Here is a 27645-nt window from a genome sequence, read left to right as displayed (position 1 = left end):
CAGGTTGATTATCCTAATTCTATATATAATTAAAAAGTGAATTTTTGTTGTAAACCACCTCCTGTGGTCCAGAAAAAACCTCCAGAACCAAAGGGCTTTACTGCTGAATTTTATTAAATATTTAAAGAAGAAATAATGCCAATTCTCTATAAACTCTTCCAGAAAATTGAGAAGGAGGGAATACTTCCTAAATCATTCTGAGTCCAGTATTACCCTAATAACAAAACCAGGCAAAGCATCAGAAGAAAAGAAAACTGTGGACAAATATTCCTCATGAACATATACGAAAACTTAACAAAATTTTAGCAAATCAAATACAAAATATAGAAAAACTAGTTGAGGTTTATCTGAGGAATTCAAAGTATCTTTTACATTCTAAAATTAATCAATATAACTCACCATATTAACAGACTAAAGACAAAAAAACAGTATCATTTCAGTGTATGCGGTAAAAGTATTTGATAAAATGTAACACCCATTCCAGATAAAACCTTTCAGGAAACTAGTAATAGAAGGAGGCTTCCAATGAATGGCATCTATGACAGATCCACAGCTAACACCATGGTAATGGTGAAAGACTGAATAGTTCCCCCTGTAATTGAGAATAAATCAAGGAAACGTGTTCTCACCTCTTCTATTAAATATTTTCCGGGGGTTCTAGCAAGTTCAATAGGAAATAAAAGGCATTGAAATTAGAAGGGAAGAAGTAAAACTATCTTTATTCTTGGTCGACATGTTTGTCTATGTAGAATATCCTATAGCATCAAAAAGAGGCTTCAAGAATAATTGGGTTTAGCAGGGTTACAGGATACAACATACACAAATCAATTGTATTTCTCTATAATATCAACAAATAATTAGAAATTGATGAAACATTATACCTAATAGCAAAACACTGCTGAATGGAATTATTGAAGACAAATCAATGGAGAGCTACACCTCTGCTCAAAGACTCAGTATGGTTAAGATGTTAATTCTCCTCAAATTGGTCTATGGATTCAGTGGACTCCCAAGTAGAATTCAGGTAGGGGTTTTTTTGGTAGAAATTTGACAACTAACACTACTTGGTTTCATGATTTATTATAAAGTACAGTAATCAAGACAGTGTGATGTTGGTGTTAAGGCAGACAAATCGATCAGTGGGTCAGAACAGACAGTCCAGAAATAGACTTACACATAGATGCTCAGTTAGTTTTCAACAGCAGTGCCAAGGTAATTTAGTGGGAAAAGGGCTAGTTTTGTCAAAAAATGGTGCTGGAATAATTATACATTCAGACGCAAAAAGAAAAAAAAAAAAGACCTTTGATCCATATCTCCCATCATGTATAAAAATTAACTTAAAGTAGATCAGAAATCTAAAATTTTATACATCAAGAACAAAACGACGTATTTTTTTGTGACCTTGCACTAGGCAAAGTTTTCTTAGTTATGACATTAAAAGCATTATCCATAAAAGAAACAAGGTTATAAACTGGACTTCATTAAATTAAAAAAATTTTAAATTCTCTGCTCTCCAAAAGACAGTGTTAAGAAAATGGAAAGACAAGCCACAGACTGAGAGAAAACACTGGCAAATCTAATTTATCTGGAACATATAAGGGACTCTTAAAATTCAGTACTAAGGAAATAAGCAGCATAATTAAAAATGACAAAAAGATTTGAACATCCACTTCACCAAAGAAAATACGTGGATGGCAAGTTAGTACCTGCATAGAAGTTCAACAGCATTGGTCATTAGCTAAATGCAAATTAAATCCACAGTGAGACGCTACTTGGTGTGGCCCATCTACTGAGCCCTGGCAGAGATGGAGAGCATCTCATACTGCCCGTGAGAATGCACCGTGGTACATGTGCTTTGGAAGACATTTTGGCAATTAAGCCAAGAATCTAATCCAAAATACACCCACCAGGCATTCCACTATTAGGTGTTACCCAAGAGGAATGAAAGCATATATCCATACAAAGCTTTGAACAAGAATGTTTGCAGAAATTTGTTTTTAATAGCTGAAATACTGGAAACATCTCATGTCCATCCATAAATGAATGAATACATAAATTATGGTATATGGTTGTACAATGACATTGAGGAATCTCAAAAGAATTATGTTGAGTAAAAGTAGTCAGGCCAAAAGTATGTGCCCAGTGTGCTTCTATTTATAAACTTTAGAGAAAGCAAATTCTGTAGTGCTGGAAAGCACGTCGGTGGTTCCTTGGGGCAAGGTGTTTGTTGCAAAGGGGAGAGGGAGGGATTGCAGACGGCCACAGACAGCTCTGGAGTGTGCCTGTCCGTTATCCTGGCTGTCGCGATGATTCCGTGGGTGTGTACACATGATAAAACATTTCAGCGTGTACACAGCACATGTACATTTTATTATATGTCAGTTACATCTCAAAGCTGATTGACTGACTGGTTTTTTGCGAGAAAGAAAGGAGGACCCCTTTTCGGAGCAAGACAACCTCCAGAGCTTAAGTTATTTTCAACCACAATGTCCAGTATTTAGTGAAAAATTAAAAACAGGACCAAAAACGAGAGCTAAAACGGATGAGAAATAAAACCACAGATGACTTATAGAATTGCACTACCAGACAAGAACTTTAAAGTCATGAAGATTATTGTCTTAAAAAATAGAATAGATATAAAAATATATGAAAAAGAGAGAATTTCAAGTGAAATCATAATCTATGAAAAGAATCCTATGGATTTAAAAAATATAGGATCTGAAATGAATAATTCAGTGGACTCTGTAACAGAAGACTGACACAGCCTTCGTGAATTGAGCGGCACTTCAGTGAAGTACGTCTGTGTTGAAGCACAAGAGAAAAGAGAACAGAATGATACAAATAGAACGTGAGAGACTGTGGGGCAGAGTCAAAAGGTCTAATGTCATGTAATGAGTGGCCCAGGAAGCGGGGGGAGATTTCAGAAAAATATTTGAAGATATAAAGGCCATGGATTTTTCCAAAGCATTGAAGATATTCATGCTAGAATCATGAAACTGCTGACCCTGAAATGAATAAATAAAGAAGGAAGCAAACAAATAAGCAAAAGTAACTTTTCACATCGAGGCATCATTGCTCGACCCTTGAAAACTACAGCAAAGAAAATCTTCAGAGCAACCAGAATTAAAGATGGCCCATCATTCTCAGAGTCTGCAATCTGGCGCGTCTGGTGGCCTGTGCGTGCACACGCCACTGTGGGGTATGCATCCTGAACGGAATTGCCGTGTCCTTGCTTATACACATCTTCTGCTCTGCTGGCCGATGCCCCAAAGTCTGTACTCATAGCAGCAAAATACAGACCTACCTCATGGTATGACGGTTCAGGCAATCACCTTTTCCCACTGCTCTTCAAAACTACACCAGATTTCAGAGAGCAGCATCTTTTCCCCCTCCATACAATGCCTTTTTTACCCAAAACAAATGAAGCAAACAAACTATATGGAGTGGTGTTGTAGCACTATGGCTTCGAAAGAGCGACATTCACCAGTTCCTTGATAGGACCTTTTACACGAGAAAACATGGAACGAGTGTCCTTGTGCACCGTATCTGGATGAGCAGCCAGCAGCCTGCGTGTGTCCATCCATGAGAGATGCACAGACAGCACCTCTCACCACACGTTGTTCTGCTGTCTGCTTCCGTGCATCTGGAGGTGCCTTCCTGCCGGAACAACACTTTGCTGTGCTGGAACTCTGTAAAAGCCCTCGGAGTGCAAAACAACCATGCGCCTCAAAAAGGTTTATAAATTGGTGAAGAAAATAGTGCAGAAATGAGGATGTACCTTCCAGAGTGACCCCCGGACCACTCTCCTCCAGCCGGGAGCCCTGGCAAGCCCCGCCCTCCTCCGGCTCAGACCATCAGGCTTGCTTATATCATGTTTGTGCAAGTGCAAACTCCGCTTGTTTACTTCTGAACTATTCATTACTGTTGTAAGTTTGTTTTCACTGTTCAATTGAAGTACTTTTCTACCCGTAAAAATGGTTTGGTTATCTTTGGCTGGGACTGAATGCGTCATAACTTTTCTATTATGATTAGTGGATACATTTTTTCTCCTGTATAGTAGAAGGAGTTTCAGAACAAAGTAATAGCCTAAGTGACTGGAAGGTGTTTAAAAGTTCCCATTGCTCCTCACCCCTGCCAGCACTGGGCAGGGTATTTGTCAGACTGCTATATTTTAGGCAGTGTAGTGGGTGTGTACTTATATCTGTTTTTGATTTTAATTTGCATATCTTTGATTACTGTGAGACTGAGTACCTTTTCATGTGCTTATTGGCCATTTGGACCTCTTGTTTTATGAAGTGCTTTTCTCAGTTTTTACCCATCATGCTATTTGTGTCTACAGCGTTTATAAGGGAGAGCGATCAGGCTGGCCCCAGGTGTTTCCATGGCAGGTTGCATGCTAGATAAAAGTGTAGCAAGGTATACAAAATCTTTAGGAAAGAAAGAATTTTCTCAATAATACATTTTCAAACATGTGAGGACCTAGGGAAAAGTGATGTTTATGCACCCTCGCTGAAAGGGCTCCTTGAAGATGGCGCTGGACTCTGGACAGCGCAATGGACTCAGGGGTGAAGGGGCACAGGAAGGATCGGGGGGACCCACAAGCACGGTGCACAGGGATACGTCGAGGATGGGATTCTCGAACGGCAGACCTTCACGAGGCGGCAGCAGCAGTATTCACAGTAGTGACAAGGAGGGAGCCGGGGGTGGGGCTCGCAGAGGGGACGGAGAGGCACCAGCCGCGTGCTTCGCGCTCTTCAGGCCAACTACTCGATGCATAGGGATTCAAGATCGTCATCCAGAGTCATCAGCAAAAGCACCAAAGCTAGCCAGCTGAGGACTCACACCGGGCGGGGGGGGAGGGTGTAGATGTGGTCACTCCTGAGTCATCCTTGGTGGGTCAGCACTAATCCTCGTAATGGACAGAGGCCCTGAGCAGGGCTTTCCCCGCCACACCCGAAGTACAGATATTCAGTAAACAACTTAAAAAAGAGCTCAGCCTCACTCAAGACGGTTACATTTTTAAAGTGTCAAGCAATTAAACTGGTGTGGTAATATTTTTCATCTTGCAGTTTGTCAAAGATCAAAGTGTTTGAGGGTGAATCCAGTGGCTGGAGAAAGAGCACCCCGGAATTTGACGGGGATATAACCTGCAGAGGCCTGTGTGGAGACGATTTGGGTTAACTTCTCTGAAATCAAAAGTGTACAGTATTTCTAGTCTCATGCCGAGGTGCCTCTGAATGTGTTGATTCAGAAAAAAAAATCTAAGATGTACTGATGGAGAAGAATAACACGCCAGGCGCAGAACAAGACATGCATTTTCCTTCCATGTGCACAGAATGTGTCTGGATGGACCCACCAGGGGATGTTAATGGTGCCTGTGAGCTCAGAAGTACTACGGGAGTCTTTTCATTGTTTAAATTTTTACTCTTTACATTCCAATATCTATAGTTTTGAACAGTTATGAAAACCACCCAAGACCAAGAAAAGTTTTAATAGTCATTATGAATAAAAAGAATCTATATGCATTGCCAAGTTCATGTCAAACTCATGGCACGTTAATATTATTTAATAATCGAAACGGGAAACATGAAGTAACTCACCCATCGCTCTGGAGAATGCAGCGGGGGGAAGAATGCCCTGGCACCATTACTGCTCCTACATAGAAGGGACACAGAGTACGGTCACTTCAAGTGCTGTAGAGAGCAGTAAGGCCTACACATGCCGTGCTCTCGGGAGGAATAACCCCCCCGCTCCCCACGAGTGCACGTGTCCCCGAGCAGCCAGCAGGCCAGGAGGGATTCCTCCAGGTCACTGGGAATCGCCAGCCCCACAACCCTGCCGCGTGCTTTCCTTCTCTGAGCCTGATTCCTCCTCTATGAAGCGGTGACGATGACACCTGCTTCCTAATCCCGCGAAGAGTGCGTGTTAAGTGAATAAACGTGAAAGTGCTTAGAAGTAACAAAGTGCTGAAGAAGTGTTAGTGTCTCTTCCTTTTAAAGATTTTGCATGTTTTCATCAGCCAGCCTGTACTTCTGGAACACAACTCGTTAGGTATGATTAGGATGATGGCTAGATCTTGAGGTTCATCTGAGATTTGGGAAGAGTTTCGCTGCGGCTTAAGCCCACTGAGGAGCCTCCGGGGTGTGGGTACCAGACATCCGGGGCAGGCCCTCCTCAGCTGCTTTGCTCCATTAGAGGAGCAGTGGTGCTTGGCTGGGGCCCACAGCACCCTGGGCATCTCTGACTCTTTAAATGTGGCACCAGATTTTTTAAAACGTATTTCTGTTGTAACGATTGAGAATAGATGCAAAACAAATTTCAAGTATAAAGGTGTCCCGTGAGCCTCCAAACGTGAGAGTATGAGCAGGAACCGGGGCCGAGCGGGACCTCGGGCCGTGCCGAGCTCACCGGGTAACATGACGCTTTCCCCTTGCTTTTTGGTAGATGGACAGTGTCCTCACCTGCGGGGGAAGCAGGTGGGCTGGCAGGACAGGCGACCACGGGCCGGGAGGAGGAGACGCTCCCAGGTACTCTCGTCTACCCCGCTGGTGACCTGCCTGCCCGGCCCCTCCTGGCTGCTCTGCCACTTGTACCCTGCCTGCGCCCCACCCCAGTGCCTGTCGGTTGCCCCCCTCAGCCTGGATCCTGACCCTCCCCTCTCCCACCCGGCTCGGGGCCTGGTCCTCACGTTTGGTTGCCCCTGTGCTTGACCACTTCTTCGGAGATTCTTAACCCCGAGTTGCACCCTGACTCCCATTAACCTCGCTCGGCCACGGAGCACGTGGAGAGCCCCTGACGGGGGCGGGCTCCCCCGCTGGTGTTCGCACCCTCTCAGACCTGCTTCTTGTGTGTTCGTTTCCTTTAACAGGGTGGTTTATAGTGAACTGAGAAGGAGCGTTGGATTCTTGCAGTGACGCGGTCGGGAGTGTGTGGTGCCGTCCCTCCTCATCCACACAGAATGTCCACCCTGTCACTGGCCACGTTGCAGGTCTCAAAGGTTAGAAACAGAGTGAAGGTGATGAGATGCTTCAGAAGCAGAGCTGATCTTAGGAATAATTTTAAATGAGGCTGGAAGATAGGGTTGCTATCCCAGAGGCAACAGCCTCACTGGGCAGACAGATCAAACCCGTGCTCTGCGCCAGGTCTGGTTCTGGGCAGGGTCGGAGCCGACAGCAAACACTGACGGGCTCTGTCCCCAGAGACGGCGTCAGATGTAGCCCGCACGCCTAAGAAGTGCGAAGGTGATGAGCTCCGTGGACAAAGGAAAGGGGAGAGCAGGAGCGTGCGAGTGCGTGTGCATGTGTGCGTGCGTGCGTGTGCACTCAGTTGGGAGTGGCCTCACTGAGAAGGTGACATTTAAGTAAGGGTGAGGGAGTGAGTCACAGATGGAGAAGAGCATTCTGGGCAGAGGGAACGGCCAGTGCGAGGGTCGTAGGGGAGGAGGCTGGAGAGCAGCCGGGGGCAGCCTGGCCAGAGCCGTGAGCGGGGTGGGGCTGGGTGCTGGGGCCTGCTAGGAGCTTACACTGTGGGTGGAGGGGGCGCCTGAGCGGAATTCGCTTCTTGAAGAATACACCTCTGGCTCTGGGCAGAGAATAGACGCTCAGGGGACCCTGGCTGGAATCAGAGACCAATGAGGAGGCTTTACCTGCGCCCAGGTGAGAGTGGTGTGAGGGGGTGGCGAGGGCTGGCCAGACTCGGGCTGTGTTTTGAAGGTAGAGCCAGTGTGAACCCCTGAGAGAGTGGAAGTGACCTGAGGGGCAGGGACAGCGGCAAGGACTAGGGCTGAGGGGCAGCGAGGACAGAGTGTCTCCAGTGCTCGCGTCGGTTCGGGAGTGATTGGCCTCTGGACGCGTGCAGGTGAGATGCTGACATTCGTGCACCTGTCAAGCACACAGCTGGACAGATGGCACTGGAGCCTCAGAGAGAGAATGCACTGGGGGTGTGGGCTCGTGCGGATGCCATGCAGGAAATGCTGGCGCCACCAAAGGGGCGTCTGCGGGAGGAGAGAGGCCTGGCGTGGACCCCAGGAACCAGCAGGGGGGTCCCGGGCAAGTCTTCGGAGCCGGGCAGACTCCATCCCTGCTGTTGGTGGGGAGGGAGAACTGGGCTTCCATCGGGTGGCCTGGAGGGGACAAGAGCGAAAGTGGGCGCCCATGGAGGAGCAGAGAGGGGAAGAGCTGGGGCAGCAAGGACAGGGCTTTACCGAGTTGCTGCAGTGGGAAGAGAGGGGGATGCGGGGGAGTTGTCGATGAGCAGAAACGGGGGCCCGGTCCTGTGCGGGTGGGAGGTGGACAGAGGGACTGTCCAGCCACGAGGGTGGCGTCTGGCAGCGATGGACATGCCGGGCCGGCAGTCTGTCCCAGGAAGCAGAGGGGGGAACCGGGAGGTGAGAAGATGGAGAAATCGGGGTGAGATGCGTGTCGTCCTCATGAACGGCCAGTGTTCACCCGTTTGTGGCATTCAGGAAAAGGGAATCTCTTGTGGGTCAACTTACGGTTGAACGTCTTCCGGTTCATGAGGTTTGTGCAGGCATGCCTGGAAGACTGGGGGCCCGGCTGCGCCAGGGGAGGGCAGCGGGATGGCGGGAGCCCCAGCCTGCGTGTGGTCTGCCGTGGGAGCCGAAGCGGCCGCCCAGGGAGAGGCGTGGCGTGGGGAGAGGCGTGGCATGGGCAGAGCCCACGGATGGCGACTCCACGGCGGGACGGGGAAAGGGCCGGGCGGACCTTCCTGGTGGGAGGGGCTGGGACAACAGACATGGCTGGTGGCCACAGCTGACTTTCTCTCCACATTGGTGGCAGCTGTAAATTAATCTCTATCAAAGTAGAATATGTTAGAAAAATTTTAAAAATACAACCACCTTTTCAAGTTAGAGAACAGTACTTGGTTTCCATGGTAACTGCCAACCATTTAACTAGGGCAAGTGTTACGTGGTGACACAGGGTAATTACAGACAACAGGGAAATTGCAGGGTATGTCTTACATAAATACAGAGTGGCTGCATGGTTAGCTTCTGCTCCTGAAGCAAAGCTGCCCCTGTTTCCGGAGGTCTGCTCCAGAGCCTGTCCTCGGGCCATCACTGCCGGGGCAGGGCCTGCCCTCTGCCATGCTCTCTGCTACCTGTGAGTCCCGCTGTCTTCCCCTCTCTGCGCTGGGGCCTCAGGCAAGTCTTCCCCGGGTGCACTTGACCTGTGCCTCTGCGGGGCCTTCCCAGGGCCAGGCTGGGAAGAGGTGGAGGCCACACACGGGCCCCAGGCTGCGGCCGTTGAGAGTAATCTATCAACCAGAACTTAAGAAGGGTGTTTCTAGACCTTTTATCAACCGGCTATGAAAGAAACCCTAAATACGGTAAAAAGGAGAATCGGAACACAAATCAGTCTCTTGCAGATTGGAACAGGACGGTTACTTGAGAACATTCATCTGCTGTCACCTATACCAGAGTCCCCCCGAAGACAAAAACTTTAAGGCAGCAGCAACAGTAGAATCCTTGCTGAAACAGGGGTGACTGAGTCAGAGGCTCAGACTTTTGGTTAATTATTAAGAGCTAGAAGCAGATAATGCTTGTGGATGAAAACATCACAGGAGACTCGTGCAGAGCCTGTTGCAGGTAAGTATGAGGACTCAGACACTCGGCCCAGAACCGGTATCCATGGCAGGTGAGTCACGCCTCTCCAAAGCAAAACTGTGGGCATAGCCAAGAGCTGCTGTGCATTTGAGGAGGACCAGACAGCAGGAGAAGCACCAAATGCAGCAGAAGAACATATTTGAAGCGAAGACTTAATGGCATGAAGACAAGAATATTCATAAAAGAAACAGCTCCTTCAGAAGAAACAAACAAAAATTTTGGAAAGCAAAGTTATCAACACGGAATAATCAGGGTGGTTTAAATTGCAGAACAGACAGAAGTGAAGAAGGAATTAGTGACTGGACAAATGAACCGAGGATTTATTCCGGAATGCAAACCTAAAGGACCAGAGCTGTTGCAGAATGCAGGCCTCAGCCACTGAGAGGTGGAGAGTGTGAGAGGAAAGGGTGAGACCATGAGGACTCTGAGAGGCTCTCTTCTCTGTGGATGGGAGCCTGAAGAGCAGAGAGCAGAGAAGGCTGAGGGAGGATGATGAGACATCCTGGAAGAAGCCTCTCAGGGCTCAGAGCGTGTCGGGGGTAAAGTGTTGAGGGGGGGGGTTTGGGGGTTGAGGGGATGGTGAGAAACCACAAGGGCCTGAATACAGTGGGACAGAATTTCGGGACAGGACCAAAGAGAAACCCCCAAAGTGGCTGGCAGGAGGCGCAAGGGTCTGGCTCTCAGTTGGCGTCAAAATTCTCTATGACAAATGTATACTTTAGAATTAATTGGATCAATATCTTCAAAGTACTTGGGGAAGAAGGATTCCAAACCTGGAATTTGAGACACAGCCAGGATTCAAGTCGAAGGGCAAAGGAAGGGTGTTTCAGACAGTCAAGGACTCAGAGGTCTCCAGCCTCACCCCTAAGACTCTGAGAAAATGAAGAAAGATAGCCATCGACAAAAGAGGTTAGCATTTGGTTCCACTGAGAATGGTGGGAAAGAATCCAGGGTAGCACGCAGCTACTCTGAATAACTGTTGGTGCCCATTGGTATGCAGATTAAAATGATGGTTGAAAAAATCTTGGTAGGTTCCAGCGTTATTTTTTGTCGATGGTTTGTTCAGCGGTTAGTTGTGATTTTGGTGTTTTCGTGAGAAGAGGTGAGCTCACGTCCTTCTACTCCACCATCTTGTTTCTGTCCTACAAACCGAAAAATCTTATATATATGTATTTATGTAGTGATGAGAAGGAGAAGAGTGAAAGATCATTAAACATCAGTTCTTTTTCTGGGGGAATACGTAGATACTCTTCAAGCCTATAGTGTATGAATGTGCATTTAAACACGTTAACGATGTACCAGGAGCCACCAGTCACAGGGACAGATTGCGCAGCTTCAAATCTCGTGGAGGAAAAGCTCTGGAACAAAGAAAACCTGATTAAGTCACAAAAAAAAAAAAGAAAGGTAGAGAAGAAGGAATAAATTAGAAATCAAAGTAAATGTGTAAAGCAAGACGTCATGTGGCATTAGTTCAAATGTATGTGAAATTTCTCTATTAAAAGGCAAAACTCAGATTGTCTTAAAATTGACACAGAAACAGAAAATGTATTAATGGGAGGAGTACTAAGCAAATGGTAATCACTGGGAAGCAGGCCAAGCAACATTATTTTCAAGAAAAAGATAAAAAGCATTAAATGGGTTAAAGATACTTCATTTTGATAAGTTATAATCCTCTAAGAAGATATGATACTCATGAACTTTTATGTATATAATTACATAGCTGTAAAATTTATGAAGGAAGAACTTCTAAGAATAGGAAATGGACAAATCCAGTACCATAATGGGAAACTTTAATTGAAAAATCAAGAAGACAAAAAAATTCATATGGTTATGAAGAATTTGAATAGCATTCTTGACAAATTGTGTTCCAAATGCAGGATATACTTTCCTGCTTTCCTTTCTCCCTCCCTTCCTCCCTCCCTTCCTTCCCTACTTTCTTCCTTTCTATTTTTCAAACACACCAGGACCATTCACAGATACATTTACCACGTATTTTACTTTAAAGGAAATTAATTTTTCAACAGCGGAAATCATTAAGTACAGTAAAAATGGAAATTAACCACAAAATGATAATCAGAAGTAACCCAGACTCCATTACATATCTAGAGATTTGGGAATGCTTTTAAATAAAAGCATAAACTGAATAAAAAGTAATGAAAATGAGATAATACTGCACATCAAAACATGAAGGATGCTGTCAAAACTCTTCCCAGGAGAAAATGTTGGAACGCTGGAAACACTTAAAATAAATGAAACAACCCTATGACTCTAAATGTTAGAGGAAGAATTACAAAATAATTCAAGACAAAGTAGGAAAACTTAATGAAGATAAAGGTAGAGATGAATACAGCAAAACGTGAAAACGTTGCCACATATGATGTAGAAAGTCTGGATAACTATGGGAATGACTGAAATGGTGCTCAGAGTCTGCACTCACTGAGGTGCCAGTGAGGTCCTACTCCACAGCACATTCTCACTCATCCAAAAGGAAACATAATTCTTAAGGTGTGCAATTGTTTTAGAGAACAGAAATGTCAGAAGTTCCCTGAATCATTTGATAAGATCAGCAATGTTGTGATATAAAAGTCACACAAGTAATCCTAAAGTCATCTATAGGTAACTCTGCCTCTGAGACAGATGCGCAAACCCTAAGTAAAATGTTAGCAGGTCAAATCCAGCAATGCATTCAGTTTTAAGTACCTCTCTAGCTGTAAGTACCTCTTTGATTTAAGAGGCGTTTTGAGGAGCTGTGCTTTGGAGAGGTGCCCGGTTGTGCCTTGTCCTCTCTCTGCTCTGTTCCTGTCTGTCTGGCGTTCTTGGTTTCCTTCTCTGTGTATCACTCTTCTTGAATTCTTCTCATTGCTTTATTTTGTTTTTGACTTTTAAAAATGTTCTCTTTCTTCTATTTTCCTCTGTTGTGTTTATTCAATCTCGTGTGTCTTCTAATTTCATCCTGATTTTGAAATATTTTTTCTTTTATTCTTGATTCTTTCCTGAATTCTATGACCTAAATTTTGAGTTTTTCTAATTCTGATTTATAGTTTTTCATCTCTTGCATCATTATCTTACTGTCTTTTAATCAACTTAAAGATATTATAGTTTTTCTATTTTTGTCAGCATGGCTTTATGATGTGTGTTTATTGTCAGTAGGGTTGTTATTTTGTTTCCTGTTTTCTTTTGTCTTAAAAAAAACTTTGTATGATATTTAACATCACACGAAATTTGTTTTGCTGAACTTTTAAGAAGGGAGGTATTGTTTGTAACAGCATTGCTATTTCACAGCTCTAGAATGCCCTCTTCTGTTACTTTTATGAAGGTTTAGTATGAGGACTTGCTGCAGTCAGAGTGTGTCTGGTGGGAGCTGCTGGGGGTCTCCGAAAGCTGGGTAAAGGCCTTGTGTCGCCGTTAAGTGCTCCGGTTTTGATAACTGGTTTTGTACCCTGCCTACCCAGATGCCCTTGGTTTTAGACAATATGCTCTAAAGTATTTGGGGTCAAGGCAAGTGCTGTCTGGTAGTCACTCTTAGCCGGTGTGGAATGATGGGGAACAAATACCTGTGCAACAACCAGGCAGGCCTGACTGTGAGCAATGGGGGGACAGTTAAGGGACCTGCAGGAGTTTGTTGTAATGTTCACGCAACTTTTCTCAAGGTTCCACATTACATCCCAATAAAAAGTTGTCAAGTAAGTAAGTAAAACGAATTCTTCAGTGGAAAACATGGTGGCCCTTCTCCTCTGTACAGATCTCCTGGGAGACTCGGGAGCGGGGAGGCCAAGGGGCAGCAGGTGGGGTCCCAGGTGGGCCAAGGGGGGCGCCGGGCTCTGGGCCGATGCAGGGGCTGACGTTTCAGTCTCTCAACACTTTTCTCAAACTGCAATTTTAATTAAAACAAAATCAATGCCTCAGAATATAATTCAAAAATCTAATGAGAAGAGGACAAGCGCCCTCCTGAAGTGACGTGGGGTTTCGGGGCCCAGGAGGCCCAGAGGGCGGCTGGCGAGAGCTCCTCCCTCGGCCCGGTGGGCGCCTCCCACTGTCCCGAGGTTACTTGTCACCAAGCGCGAGCCGCTGAAGATGTGCGCGGCTGGTTCTCTACCGACTCGGGCTGCGCCCGGAGTGGGTCTTTGGATTCACGGGGTGCAGCGCTGCCGGCCGGGCCTCGTGGTGGGGAAGCCGGGCGGGGGCTGGGGCGGGGGGAGGTGCTCGGGCGCTTCTCGCCCGGGGCTTTCCACTCACACCCGAGCAGAGCACGTCCGCACCCCGTCCCCCACAGTGGCCCCGCCTCGTGGCCGTGGAGAGCAGGACCCTGGAGCTGCCCGGGGCTCTGAACCCTGGGGCCGCGTGAGCCCCGTGCTGGGGAGGTGATGCCTCTTCTTGTAGCAGTCTCCAGGGAGCTGGGTCTCCAGGGAGCTGGGACTCCAGCCGGCCGAGGGCGGTGCGGCGGCTCACCAGGCGCGCCCGTATTGTGCCCAAGAGGCTCATCTTGAGATGCGGGCTCCTTGGTGACCTCAAGGCCCCTCAGCGTCACCCCCACAGCCAGGCCTGACCGCCCCGCCCTCATTCTCCGCTCCGTTGCCCTGGCCCCCCCAGGCCTCTGCCCCCGTGCCCAGGGCCGGGTGCCACGCCCTCGCGGCACCCCGGATCCCCCCCGCGCGGCCCGCCCTCGGCCTGCCATCCACCCTCCCGCACTCGAGCCTGTCTGGCCCTGGCATCCTTTGGAATCCAAGGTCCGGGCCCAGCCGGTTCTCGTCACCACGCCCCCTCGCCTGACCCTGGTAGGTCTCTGCCCACAGCGGCCCTGCGTTCCCCACCGCTGGTCTCCAGCACGACCACCCGGATCTGAGCGCTGTCCGAGGAGAGCGGTACCCGGGTGATGTCAGCCGCGTGTGGCCCCAGGCCGGCCGCCCCTCCCCACGGGCTGCGGCAGCCTCTCGGTGGAAAAGGAGGTGCCAGGGCAGAGGGATCACAGACGACCCCCCGCCCCCCCCCCACGTCTGTGCCCCCGCTGTGCGTGCCCCTCTCCACACGGGCTCCACGCCGGGTGTCAGGCCGCTCGCTGTCGCTTTGTCTCCCGCCCTGGAAGCGCCCTTTCCACGCGGCTGGTGACCTGTTGTGTGCTTCTTGCTCGTTCTCTGCCCTGGGCTGAGGTTTTCTCTGGACAGTGCGGCTTTCAGGACGTCGCTGCAGCCACTGGTGGGCTGCACTAGCACATGTTAGGCTCGTGCAGTCCGACGAGGTGAGGCAGCCTAGCCGGGAAACAGCGAAGCACCCACACCGCTGTGCCCGTCGCCTGCCGGAGTTCAAAGTAATCACGTTTACAAACTAGTCACGTTTGTAACTATGGTGCACATCCCTACCATGTCTGTTCGTGACGCCGATGGAGCTGGCCGATCGTCTTGGGGTGCCGACTGTCCCTCTGAGTCTTAGGGCCACTCAGGGCCTCCAGGGCAGCAGCATGGAGAAGGGCGCGCAGAGGCGGCTGCAGCTAAGCTGGGGCCTTGGAGACAGTGCTGCCCGCCTCCCTACTGTCCCGCTGGAGGAGACGGCCCAGCCACAAGGCCCACCTCTCCACCCCCCGCCCCCCACCGCAGCCCGCCCGCAGGCTCCTGGCCCCGCGCACAGGGGATGGTCAGATGTATTCTCCCCAGAGCACAGACCTTCCTCTCTCCCCAGCCCCAGCAAATAATTGAGCCCTGGCGTTGTTTGGACCCGGACGCTTTCAGAAATAATACAGTAAACACATTCCTCACCTTCGTCTGTTCTTTTCTCTTATCTCCTATTCTTACTCTAGAATTATCCTGGTAAAATCAGGCTTAAAGTTCCTCATTTGTATAACACGTTGCAAATTACAGAGTGCTTTTCATGTCACTGAAAGGTGGGTATTTTCTCGTTTGTATTTAGAACGAGGAACAGAGGCTGAGAGCAGCTGAGTCTGGGCATTAGCCTGGGGGTCGAACTCAGGGTCCTCTGCAGAGCAGGCCCCCAGGAGCCGTGTCACTAGCCGGAAGTCACCAGGCCCCAGAGAGTGTCCCTGGGGGTTGGAGGAGTCGATGCGGCTGCACGGGCGCCAAGTGCTCCCGCAGAGCCGCCTCGCTGCACGGTACTCTCTGCCCCCGCCCCTCCTCCTCTGTTGCCCTGGCGGCCGCCTGCACCTCCCTCCAGGACCTCCCGCTGGGGAACATACCAGAAGTCAGCCCAGGACAAGGTGTGGTGGGCAGATATGTAGGCTTCCACCCCGGCCTAGAGGCCTTGCTGAACTCCCCCCTTGAGAGTGGGAGGCACGTGGGACGTTGTCCCGTGATTGTGTCGTGTTGCCTGGCAAAGGGATTTTGTGGATGTCATTCAGGTTTCTAGTCACCTGACTTTGAGTGACTCAGAGGGAGGTGCCCTGACCTAATCTCAGGAGCCCTTCTGTCTGGGTCTGGACGTGGGAGGTGGAAGAAGACAGAGACGGGAGGTGAGGGGGATTCCAGCGGGAGAGACCAGGAGATGCAGATGGCGTCTGGGAGCCAAGAGGGCCCGGCCGGTGGCCACAGAGACACCCTCCGCCTAGAAGAGCCCGGCTCCCAGGGAGACCACAGCAGTGGCTGAGTCCTGTGTGAATGAGGACCAGCCACCCCATGTCTGGGCCTCCGCCCCTCCTGGCCGTGAGCTGATGAGTGGGCACTGTGTTCAGCCCTAAGTTACGGGGTTTGCTCTCCAGTGGTAGAGAAAGCTGCACAGACCAGCAGGAGCGGGGCCAGCGGGGTGACATCGTGCTGGGCTGGAGTCTCAGGGCCACTGACAATTAACCCAAATCCCTACTGATGAGAGATGCCACCTTCATCCCAGGCACTCATGGTCCACGCTCCCCTCCCCCACAGAGTGCTGTGATCCACAGCATCTCAGAGTTTGTCCCTCTGCCAAACAGCCAACTCACGACCCGCCTTACTCCTCACCTCTGTGCTTCCCGAGGAACGCTGCAGTCCTTCTGTCATGGTTTCTGTGGCCTCCCATTTCAGTCACACCTTCAGGCTGGGAGGGAGGTCCTTCCAAGTGGGGCATGGCAGGCTCTGCCCACACACAGGCCTCGCCAGACCCCGTGGTCTCCTCAGTGTGTTGCGTGGCCCTTATTCAGGTTATCCTTGGCTTCTTTTGTAAGCATTACCGATGTATAGGAGAGATACTTATTCTTGCATCTTTAGTTTATAATCTGTCATCTTAGTAAACTACGTCCTATTGGGGGGTCTCATAAGCTGGGATGTGTTAGGTAGAGAATTACATTATCACAAATGATCATTTTAACACCCTTCCCTTTTGAGTATCTATGGCTCCTCGTTATGTTTCATTTACTAACCGCATGGCCTGAATCTTTGGAGTAACATTGAATTGCAGCCCGTCCTTTTCCTGTTCGGCCAGACCTCCACCTCCTCCTGCCCCAAAGCTGCCGGATGCAGCGCACACCCGACCTGCCGGGTTCTAACAGCAGTGAATTATTGACTGTTCTGGTGCTCCTTTCTGAAAACCTCTTGGCCCTGGGCTGTGACCACCCCGCCCGCACGGCCTCCAGACGCTCCTTTCCTGGACCCCGTGGGCTCTCCTCGTTCATGTGTCCGCGAGCACGCTTCTTCTGCCCACTGTCCTGGGTTCTCCACTCGCAAGATGTGCGTGTGGGCTCCCCGCTCCCGAGATGCATCCCCGACCGCCAGATGTCCCCCCTCGCGTCCTGGGCACCTGGAGAGCCACACCCCGGACCTGGCTCCTGTCCTGAGTGCGGGGAGCCGCCAGCCCTGCCCCCTCGCCTCACCCCGCCTCCCCACATCCACCACGAGCCCAGGGTCCTCAGTGTGCTCCAGGCCCCTCCTCATGCCTCGGCCTGCATGCAGACAGCAGAGAAGGCCACAGGTCAGGGAGGCAGAGGACGAGGAAAGACAGGAAGCCTCCAGAGCCGCCGGGACGAAGTGCCTGCCGGTGTCTAAGGGGCCTGCCTTCCCAGGCAGACGGAGCCGGACTCGGGGAGGCTCGACAAGTGTGCTGAAGGGTGCTCGGACGCTGAGCGGGTGCCAGACCCGGCTCCCACCTGGGAGAGCAGCGGCCCTGCTCCTCGGGGTGCACTCGAGGAAGAGCAGGCCCACGCGCCCAGGAGACGCGTGAGCAGCTCCCTGTCAGATGCTGGGAGGTGCCGGTCAGATGAGGCTGGATGTGTAAATACACCGTGGGCACATTAAGCGCTGATCTGTGGGCGCCAGTGGGGCCACCCTGATGGCACAGTCCTGAGTGTAAGCGGCAGAGGGGCAGTGTGGATGGTGCCCTTGGTGCCCATTTTCTGAACGCGAGATGCGATGGAAGGTCTTGTTGGGGCGCTGTGTGCAGCCTGGCGGGAGCGCGACGGCAGGGCCTCTGCCGGGCACAGCGCAGAGGCCAGGCGGCTGGAAGAGTGGCCTTTTGTGTGTTCCATTCATTTGAAAATAAGCCGAAGCAAATAGAGTGCAGTGTTTGCATTTGTAAATTCTCAGTATCCAGTGCACTGCTGTCTCATAGTTTTTAGTTTCTCTGGGTTTGAAATACTTCGTAGTGAGAAATTAAAACTTTTTTCAAACTAGATCCCCCGAGCCTCTCATGAAGGGAGCCTTGCGTCAAGCCCGCCCATTCCCCAGAGGGCGTCCTGACGGGACTCACGCCCGCTCACCGCTCCGGGGCTGAGGGTCCCAGAGCTCCACCAGGCCTGGTCCCAAGCCCGGGTTGGGCGCAGAGGCTCCTCAGGGCCCGCGGTGCTCTGTCCCTGGACCCAGATGTGGACTTCCTGTGGCCGTGGGTTGAGGGATGTCACCAGGAGCTCCCCGAGGGCCCCGCTCAGCCCAGGCCTGGTGGTGTGGGGATCGCTGAGCTGGGTGGACCCTCCTCCCTGAGCTCTTCCCTTCCTTGGTGGGGGGTCCAGTCTGATAGGGTCACCGTGGTGCCTGGGGGTGGGCCCCCAGGAGCAGGGAGGGTGCCCCACCGAGCAAGACCAGAAGCTGGTCTTGGCCAGGGCCGGCAGACTCGGCTGCCCGCTTTTGGAGCATTTCTCGGTTTCCTCTGCAGGACAGGCCTGGAGGTTACAAGGCACCACGTCCCTTCCGTCCGCCATTGACGGAGAGTGCGGCTCTGAACGGGCCCTTCTCTCCCCACGGTCAGCGCACACGTCTGGACCTGGTCACCCTGAGGGTCACACGGTTTCCCAGGAGGGACGGGGGAGCCGACCTCATTTCCCCTTAGAAGTTAGAGGGCGTTTAGCGAGCGATGCCGGCGCCCCCGGGCCGCTCTGTGCAGGGATGTCTGAGCCGGGCCAGGTGAGCGCCGACCTGAGTCTTCAGAGAGCCCTCCCCGCCTGCCCCGCTGCCCTGTGACAGCAGCCGTATCCCCGCGGCAGGCCTGAACGTTGTTTCTGGTGTCCTGTGGGCCCAGGCAGCACGGCACAGGGGCGCCTGTCAGGGACCCTGGGCTGCAGGCCCCGCATCACCTCGGGGCTTCTGCCTCTTTGGCCCTTGGGTTCATTTTCACTTGCCCTCAGCCTCTGTCTCCCTCCTCCATCCGTCAGTCTGTCTGTCTCCCTCTGGGCTCTCCTCATCTCTCTCACTCTCTGCTCCCTTCCTCTCTGCCGGGGTCCCCGCTTCTCCCCGTGACCCTGCTCGGGCCGGTCAGGGCTGTCATGATGGCCGGGCATGTGGAGCCAGGTGCAAGGTACTTTTGTGCCTCAGTTTGCTCCCCGCTCTCGACCCAGAACCACCCGGGTCCCTGCTGACCGCTCCGTACCCCCGCCCGCTACGGACCAGAGTCAGCCTTGTTTAGAGCCCAAGCAGCTGCACGTTTACAGCCTCGCGGCCCTCCCGGGAGCTGGCCCCGCCGCTGACCACATGTGCATCCAGTTACCACGAGGGCAGTGGGAGCGGCAGTGGGGGCAGGGAGGGCTCTGCGGCCCTAGAGGGACAGGGCCCCGTGCTCAGAGCCTGGGCCCATCCTCCCTCCCCAGCACCTTGGTGTGTCTTTCCCTAGAGCAGAATCTTCCCGTGAGTCACACACAAGATGGTCCACAGGATCCAGGGACAGGTGCTCATGGAACTTACTCTCTGCCCCCTTCCCACAAGAAGGCCCCATGCTGCCAAGACCCGGGCTCGGTGCCCCTGAGCCCTGGGCAAGCTGATTTAAGGCTGGGGCATGTGGTGTCACAGCAGGCCCTTCACTGAGGTGCGCCACTGAGTGGGACTTGTGGGAGGTTTGGGAACAACGGTGCGCCCTCTCCAGAGGGGCCAGCTTCCCGGGATGACGTCAGGCCCAAGGTCTTTCTGGCTCTCAGATAAGCAAGTGCTCTGGTCACTTTTAGTCACAAAGTAGCCACCACAGTAATTAAAGTATTCGGACTCATGGGCTTAGTTAAGGCAATGCCAGCTGGTGCGGTGGCACAAACATGATATAGTTTTCTTTTGTCCTGATTCTCGATGATGGGGGGAAATGGTTCTGTTTCAATTTTAGATCCTACTTAAAATAAGGGATAGAAGGAGAGAGAATGAATATCTTCTAAGTTACTGAAGAAGATAACAAGCAAAATGTCTAAGACCTAGCTCAGTATTTTTATACCCGAATGTAAGTGAGAATATATTTCATATAAGCCAACAACATTAAATAAGGAAACAGAAAAAAAACATAAGGGAGAGTTGACAGGTTGGATTAATTATTTAACTACTGATAATAAATGGAAATTATTAAACTCTCCTACTTCAAAATGAGCAGCAATTAAACTGTTCTATTTCAGAACAGAGGTTCTCAGATTGATGTGGGAAATGGAAACAACCACATGACATTTGAGGCAGACAGACCTAAGATAAAGGTTAGAGTTCTTGAATTGTGTGAGGAAAGACACACACATTGCTGGGGGTGTAGAGCAGTGCTGCAGCACAAGGCTGAATCGTGCCCTCCAGATTCATGTGTCGGAGCCCTAGCCCTCAGTACCTTGGAATGTGACCATATTTGGAGCTGGGAGTCTTCGGTGAACTAATTAAGTTAAAATGAGGTAATTAGGATGGGCCCTAGCCCAACATGACCGGCATCCTTATAAGAAGAGGAAATTAGGATGCAGACACGTGTATGCACAAGAGAAATGATCGTGGGAGGACACGGAGAAGGCAACCACTTACACGCCAAGGAGAAAGGCCTCAGGGGAAACCAACCCTGCCCAGATCTTGATCTCTCAGACCCCCAGCCTCCAGGACTGCAAGAAAATAAATTTCTGTTGTTTAAGCTGCCCAGTCTGTGGTATTGTGTTGCAGCCACCCAAGCTGACTATTATAGTACTTATGGAGGGGAACTTGTCAATGTCTAGAAAAGTTTCATTTGTGTTTACCCTTTGATCCCATGGTCCTATTTCTAGGACTCTATCCCAGAGCATCACTGACAAAAATAGGCATGACCAACAGGTATAGGAAATAGGTATACACATGGGTATTCATTTTAGCACTATGTTAATAGCAAAAGATGGGAAATGATCTGTATGTTCACCTATGGGTTGAGTCCATTGTGGTTTACTTATACAGTGGAGTACTCTGCAACTATAGAAATGGAATGAAGGGTATTTCTGTATTGCAGTTTACGGTCATCTCCAGAATACATTAAGTAAAAAGAAAAGCAGGGTGCAGACTTGTTCATAGTATTCTACCCTTGGAAGGCAGATATGTGCATATACAGATATGTATGTATGTAATGTATTCATTTATATGTTTAACAACAGAATGGTTAAACATTCTGTTGTTAAACATATGGAAGCATTTACCAAACGAGTTTTTTAGTTACTCATATTGAAAGGGAGGGACCCGAAGTGGACAGAAATGGGAAGCTTTTTGTGAATGAAAATCTTATTATATAATTTTGACAATGGCATCATGTAAAGGTTTTTGGATAATCAATAAACATCTAAATCAAGAAAGTATGAGGAAGCCACTCCTAAATATTGAAATTATATGGAAATTAATTAGTTTAAATATATAAATGTATGTCAAGTTGGTGATACAACCAAATAGGAAAAAATTACTTCAAGTAACTTCATAACATGGCATTTTGCTTTTTTTTTTTTTTTTTTGCAATACGCAGGCCTCTCACTGTTGTGGCCTCTCCCGCTGCAGAGCACAGGCTCCGGACGCGCAGGCTCAGTGGCCATGGCCCACAGGCCCAGCCGCCCCACGGCACGCGTGATCCTCCCGGACCGGGGCACGAGCCCGCGTCTCCTGCATCGGCAGGCGGACTCTCAACCACTGTGCCACCAGGGAAGCCCTACATGGCAATTTTAACTCTATATTCCAAGTGGAATATTCTCTAAGGGAAAAAAAAAATAGTTCCATAGATTAATTGTTAGTAACAACATTATTACTGTTATTTTTAAACTGTTACATATATTTGGGTGAACCCTTTCAATGTATCTCCCTGCTATGCTCTTTTCTGGATTTTCCATTTGTTTTTTTTGCTAACCTTTTTCTTTTTTCCTCTCTGTCCTTCATTTTGGACCTTTTCTGTTGACTGCTTTTCAGGTTCACTGCCCTGGACTTCTACTGTGTTCTGTCCCCTGGTAGCTGCACACAGTGATTTTTTTTCTTTCATATTTTGTAATTTTCCGTTTTAGAATGCAGGTTTTTCTTTAACTTTTCATTCTTTGTTGAGATACTCCATGTCCCTTTTGTCTACCTTTCCTCTATTTTCTATCACATAATCATCACAGCTACTTTGAGGTCGTGGCCAACGTGAGTGTTTGGGTCACGCCCAGACCCTGTCGGCTGTTCCGTGGCTCACTGTGCGTCTGGGAATTCTCCTCTGTGGCTGAGCATCACGGATGAAGTGCTGCAGGGCTCCCACGTGTTCCCCCTTTGTTCCGGCAGGGAATGAAGTGGTCAGTGGCCCCCTTGCTCCTCTCAAGACTCGAGTTTCGGCTTTGTTAGGGCAGGTCTGTTTCCATTTTGCCAGAGTCCCCATCACCTACGTGCAACTGCTGTGGAAAGCTTGGTCTTCTCACTGGGATCCCTTCACTTCAGGGCCCCACACTGGCTCCTGCTGAGCTGAGCTGTCAGTGTGACCCCCACTTCCCAGTTAGTTTTGACCACCCCACCCTTGCCCAGAGTCTCATTTTATGCAGACACAGGATTCACCAAAGACCCAAGGGGGATTTCACACAGGTTTTGGGTGCTCCTTCTTAGTCCCTATCTACAGTCTCTGCACCCCACTTGGAAAACACCCTCAGGGGCAAGCAGGATGAGTGTGGGGCTCACCTCCAGCTTCTACCTTCCCCAAGGATCGTGGGCTTCTGCTTGTCACCCAGCTCTTACCACGGGTTCCTGCCTGAGGCTAGGTCAACCCCAGTGACTGCATCATGGCCCCATCCTAAATGCCACAACTTGTGTCTTGAAGGATCAAGCAAGTCAGCAATCAGGTTGATGCCATTGGAAAGCAAGAGTTGTCGTGTAACAAAAAGATGTGTTTGTTGAGGGGTTTTGTCATGCATGGTGTTGAATTTTGTCAAAAGATTTTTCCTGCATCTGTTGAAATTTTAACTTTCTCCTAGATCCTCTTAATGTGGTGAATTATATTGACAGATTTTGCAAATATTTTGCAAAATAATTTTGCATTCCTGGTGTAAATCCTCGTTCTTCATGATTCTTGAATTTTTCTTGCTAATATTTTTGTGAGGAGCTTGCATCTATGGTCATTAGAGATATTGGTGTTGCCATTTTCAGTTTGCTCACATCTTTGTCAGATTTTAAAATCAGAGTTATGCTTGCTTTGTATGATGCCTTTGGAATTACTTCCTCTTCCTCTATTTTTCTGAAGCAGTTTGTGTGAGGTTGGTGTTATCACTTCTTTACATGTTTGGCAGAATTTCCCAGTGTTTAGAGTCTTCTTGGTGGGAAGGTATTTGACAACAAATTCAACGTTTTCAATATTTACAGGGGTATTCAAATTCCTTTCTTAGTTTGTGTCAGTTTTGGAAGTTGTGGTTTTTGAAATTGTCCAGTTCATCTAAGTTGATATATATGTTGGCTTGAAGTAGTTCATCATAATAATCCCACATTATCGTTTTGACATCTGTAGGATCTGTAGTGGTGGCTTATCTTCATATCTCTTGTTTGTTTTCTCCTTTTCTCTTCAAGCATTTTCCAGTTTGAAGGTTACTAACTTTATTTCATTTTTCTTTATTGTTTATCTATGTTTTCATTAATTTCCATTCACATTTATTATTTCCCGCTGTATTCATTTCCTATGGCTGCCTTAAAATATTACCACAAACTTAATGATGTAAAACAACACAAATTTTTTATCTTAGAATTAGTTCTGTAAAGCAGAATTCCAGCACAGGTCTCACTGAGCTAACATCAGGTGTGGCAGACCTGTGCTCCTTTGTGGAGTCTCGGGGAGAATGCATTTCCTGGCTTTCTCCAGTTTCTGGAGGCCTTCCTCCCTTCCCTCCCACCTGCAACACTGCATCTCTCTCTGACCCTTCCTCCCTCATCACTTTTCTCTCTAATGCAGTCAGAGAGGCTCCCCACTTTAAAGAACTCTGTGGCTGTATATGGTCCACCTGGACCATGCAGGGAAGTCTCCCTGTTTCAAGGCCTGTAACCTTAATCCCATCTGCAGGATCCCTTTGCCACAAGAGGTCACATTTACAGTTTCAGGGACTCAGGTGTGGGCATCTTTGGGGTGGGCGCAGGGGTTATTCTGCTGCCACACGTACATTCCACCTGCTTTGGCCTTAGTTTACATTACTTCTGGCTTCTTAACGTAGAAACCACTTGTCTTTTCTAATTTAAGCATTTAGTCCTGAAATTTCCTACTCAGTACTACTTTAGCTGTGTTCCACACATTTTGGCACGTTGTATTTTCTTTTTTTTTTCTTTTTTTTCTTTTTTTGCGGTACGCGGGCCTCTCACTGCTGTGGCCTCTCCCGTGGCGGAGCACAGGCTTCGGACGCGCAGGCTCAGCGGCCATGGCTCACGGGCCCAGCCGCTCCGCGGCATGTGGGATCTTCCCGGACCGGGGCACGAACCCGCGTCCCCTGCATCGGCAGGCGGACTCCCAACCACTGCGCCACTAGGGAAGCCCTGTATTTTATTTTTCATTCAGTTCACTGTATATTTTAAATTTCACTTGAGGTTTCCTCTTTGTCCATGGATTATTCAGAAGTGTGTTAATTTCCAAGTGTTTAGAGACATTTCTGTTATCTTTCTGTTATTGATCTCTCGTTTGATTTAATTATAATCAGAGAATAAATGCACTGTGTGATTTGAATTCTTTTCAATTTGTTGAGGTTAGTTTTCTGGCCCAGGATATGGTCTGTCCGGGTGATTGTTCCCTGGGTGCTTGGAAGGAATATGTGTCCTGCTGTGTTGAGCAGACAGTTCTACAGATGTCAGCCACCTCCTCTGGGGCCTGGGGTTACGTTCTTCTATATTGGTGGTGGTCTTCTGTCTAGTTGTTCTACAAGCTGTTGAGAGAGGGGGTCTTAGAGTGTCCAAATGTAACCGTGGCTCTGTCTGTTTCCCCTTAGTTCTACCAGTTTTTACTGCGTGGGTTCTGTGGCTTTGTTGTCTGACGCACGCACATTTCGGATTGCTGTCTTTTTGATGGAGAGACCTTTTATCATTATGTAATGACCTTCTTTGTCCCCGATTGTTGTCCTTGCTCTGAAGTCTGCTGTGTCTGGTGTTAATGGAATCATTCCTGATTTTTACAAAATAATATTTGCTTGGACAGCATATAGTTGGGTCGTTTTTTTCATTAATACATTCTGCCAATCCCTGTCTTTTAATTGGGTATTTAGGCCATTTATATCATAATGTAATAATTATTGCCATGTTAGGGCTGAAGGCTGTCATTTTATTGTTTGTTTTGTGTTTGTTCTCTCTGTTTTTTTAAAAAAAATATTTATTTATTTACATATTTTGGCTGTGCCTGGTCTTAGTTGCATTGCGGCATGCAGACTTCTTAGTTGCGGCATGTGGAGTCTTAGTTGCAGTATGCATGCAGGATCTAGTTCCCCGACCAGGGATTGAACCCTGGCCCCCTGCATTGGGAGTGCAGAGTCTTACCCGCTGGACCACCAGCGAAGTCCCTCTCTCTGGTTTTTGTTTTTCTGTTTACTCATCCTACCTCCTTTGGATTACTTGACCATTTTTTTTTAGAATTTCATTTTGATTCATCTCTAACATTTTTGAGTGTATCTCTTTGTACAGATTTTTTTTTAAGTGGCAGTGTCTGCAGGCTGGGCAAGGAGCTGGACAGCAATGGGGCAGAGGTGTGATGGTGGGCGGCCACATCTCTTTGCCTTGTGGTCCAGCCCTGCTACCCCGCTTGCTGACACAGCGAGCAGTCAGCCTGCAGGACAGAGAGCAGGCCTCCTGTCCTGTGTTCACCAAGGCCCGTGGCTGAGGAGTGGAGGTGGGCTGCTGCGCCCTTCCAGTGCCCCAGGCTCTGGCTGGGCCCAGCGTGTTTTGTCTGCATCTTTGCGGAAAACGTTTTCACAAAAGCATTTTGAAAAGGGCAGTTTATTAGAATGTTAGTAATGGTAGCAAGAAAGACTGACAGTAAGCAGTTTGCATGGTAATTAAGATATGTTTTCTTTCCTTGTTGTATTTATGTAGAAATGAGCTGGAACGTGGTAACAGGAACACCGATGTTGGTACTGCACGTCACCCTTTCAGAGCACGTTCTCGTCCTTGCCTCGTAGGCTCCTCCCCACAGGCCTCCCTGGAGGACTCTGGGTGGAACCACACCTTTTCCAGACACGGCAGTGCTTCTCCTGGGGCCTCAGATAGTGAAGGTTGGTGCTGGGACTGTGACCCCGGCCTGGGGTGTCGGGGCCTCACTTCCTCCTCTCCCTTTGATACTTTCTGGAACGTTCCAGGAAGTACAGGGGTGTCTGCACCTGGCACATTCAAACTGACTCACACGCAGAGCGTTTGCAGAAAGCTGTGTCTGGAGAAAGGTTTCTGTGGCTCAGAGAAGCTTGAAAACCACCTGCCGTCTCGAAGAGACTTGTGTGACCAGGTGTGCCTGGGGGCGCTGGAGACGTGTGTATGGTCATCTCCTGGGGTGGGCACAGGGGACCATGCAGGGGACCTGGGACTGTGAGGATTGAAGATGAGCCTGTGGTCTGGAGGGCCGCGTGGTGACCAGGCCGACCCCCAGAGTGGAGTGAGCTGGGAGCCAGGAAGTGGCTCCAGGTGGGCAGAGCTGCTGCCCAGCGAGCTGTGTTTGAACTCTACCTTGGACAGCTGTGCACAGAAGTCAGCAGCTGGAAAGCATGGATGAAAAAAGAGGGACAAATCTCAAGTGAGGAAGGCCGATGTAACCGGTGTGGACTTGAGGTCCGGCCCTGATGACCTGGGAACGTGGGGTCCCGCGCTGACCTTCAGCTTCTCCCTGATGCGTCAGGAGCTGCATGGGGTAGCAGGGCTGCCCGGGGGTCTGTGTGCTTGGCTCCCTGTGGAGCTGCACACTCTGGGGGCCTGTCCACCCCGGTTAAAATAATTGACGGCACTGTGGCTGAGCGCGGAGGGAGTGCTCTTGAAGCTGAGGGTGAGGCCTTCCCGATGAGTGTCCGGCTGGGCACTGGGTCCTGAGAGGCTCCCACATGCTGGCCGAGGCTGCTGGACCAAGAAGCACCAGGCATGGCCTCCACCTGCCGGGAGTATGCAGCAGGAAGACGGGCTTGGACACTGTCCTGCTGGGAAGAACCGCAGGACCACCCATTAACCAGCTGACCGTCTGTTCTCGACTGGGGATCTGGGCGCGACAGCTTTAGTCCAGGCTCCCAATCTAAAACACTTGCAACATCCTCACCCCTCCTCGGGACAGGCTGCGCAATGGTGGGATCAGTTCTCGCACCAGTTGGAGTCCTGGGACGACCTGGAAGGCCCGTCACCGAGCTCGCGCTGCCCTTGCCCTCTTCACTCCCACCCCCACCCCAGGGCCTTTGCAAATGCCCGGCGGGCTGGGTGCTCTGCTCCCTCCTGTGTCCTTATTCAAAA

General features: G+C 49.6%; 1 protein-coding gene across 15 annotated transcripts in view; it reads left to right on the top strand.

Annotated features, from left to right (window-relative positions):
- Nucleotides 1–27645, top strand: part of PCBP3 (poly(rC) binding protein 3) — a 213542-nt gene that overhangs the window by 114242 nt on the left and 71655 nt on the right. The window contains exon 3 of one of the 15 annotated variants that reach the window (XM_060297676.1): nucleotides 6445–6527. The exons of 12 other annotated variants lie outside the window; for them this stretch is intronic. The gene's annotated coding sequence lies outside the window, so the exon portion shown is untranslated. Of the gene's footprint in view, nucleotides 1–6444; nucleotides 6528–6868; nucleotides 6998–26368; nucleotides 26436–27645 lie in introns of those variants that run through there. 2 more of the 15 variants (XM_060297675.1, XM_060297679.1) reach the window with 2 other exon arrangements.

This window comes from Globicephala melas, chromosome 4 (assembly GCF_963455315.2).
Source record: "Globicephala melas chromosome 4, mGloMel1.2, whole genome shotgun sequence".
In the NCBI taxonomy this organism is placed as follows: domain Eukaryota; kingdom Metazoa; phylum Chordata; class Mammalia; order Artiodactyla; family Delphinidae; genus Globicephala; species Globicephala melas.
The sequence above is the reverse complement of the archived record's forward strand: the minus strand, read 5'-3'. Positions and strand labels throughout refer to the sequence as shown.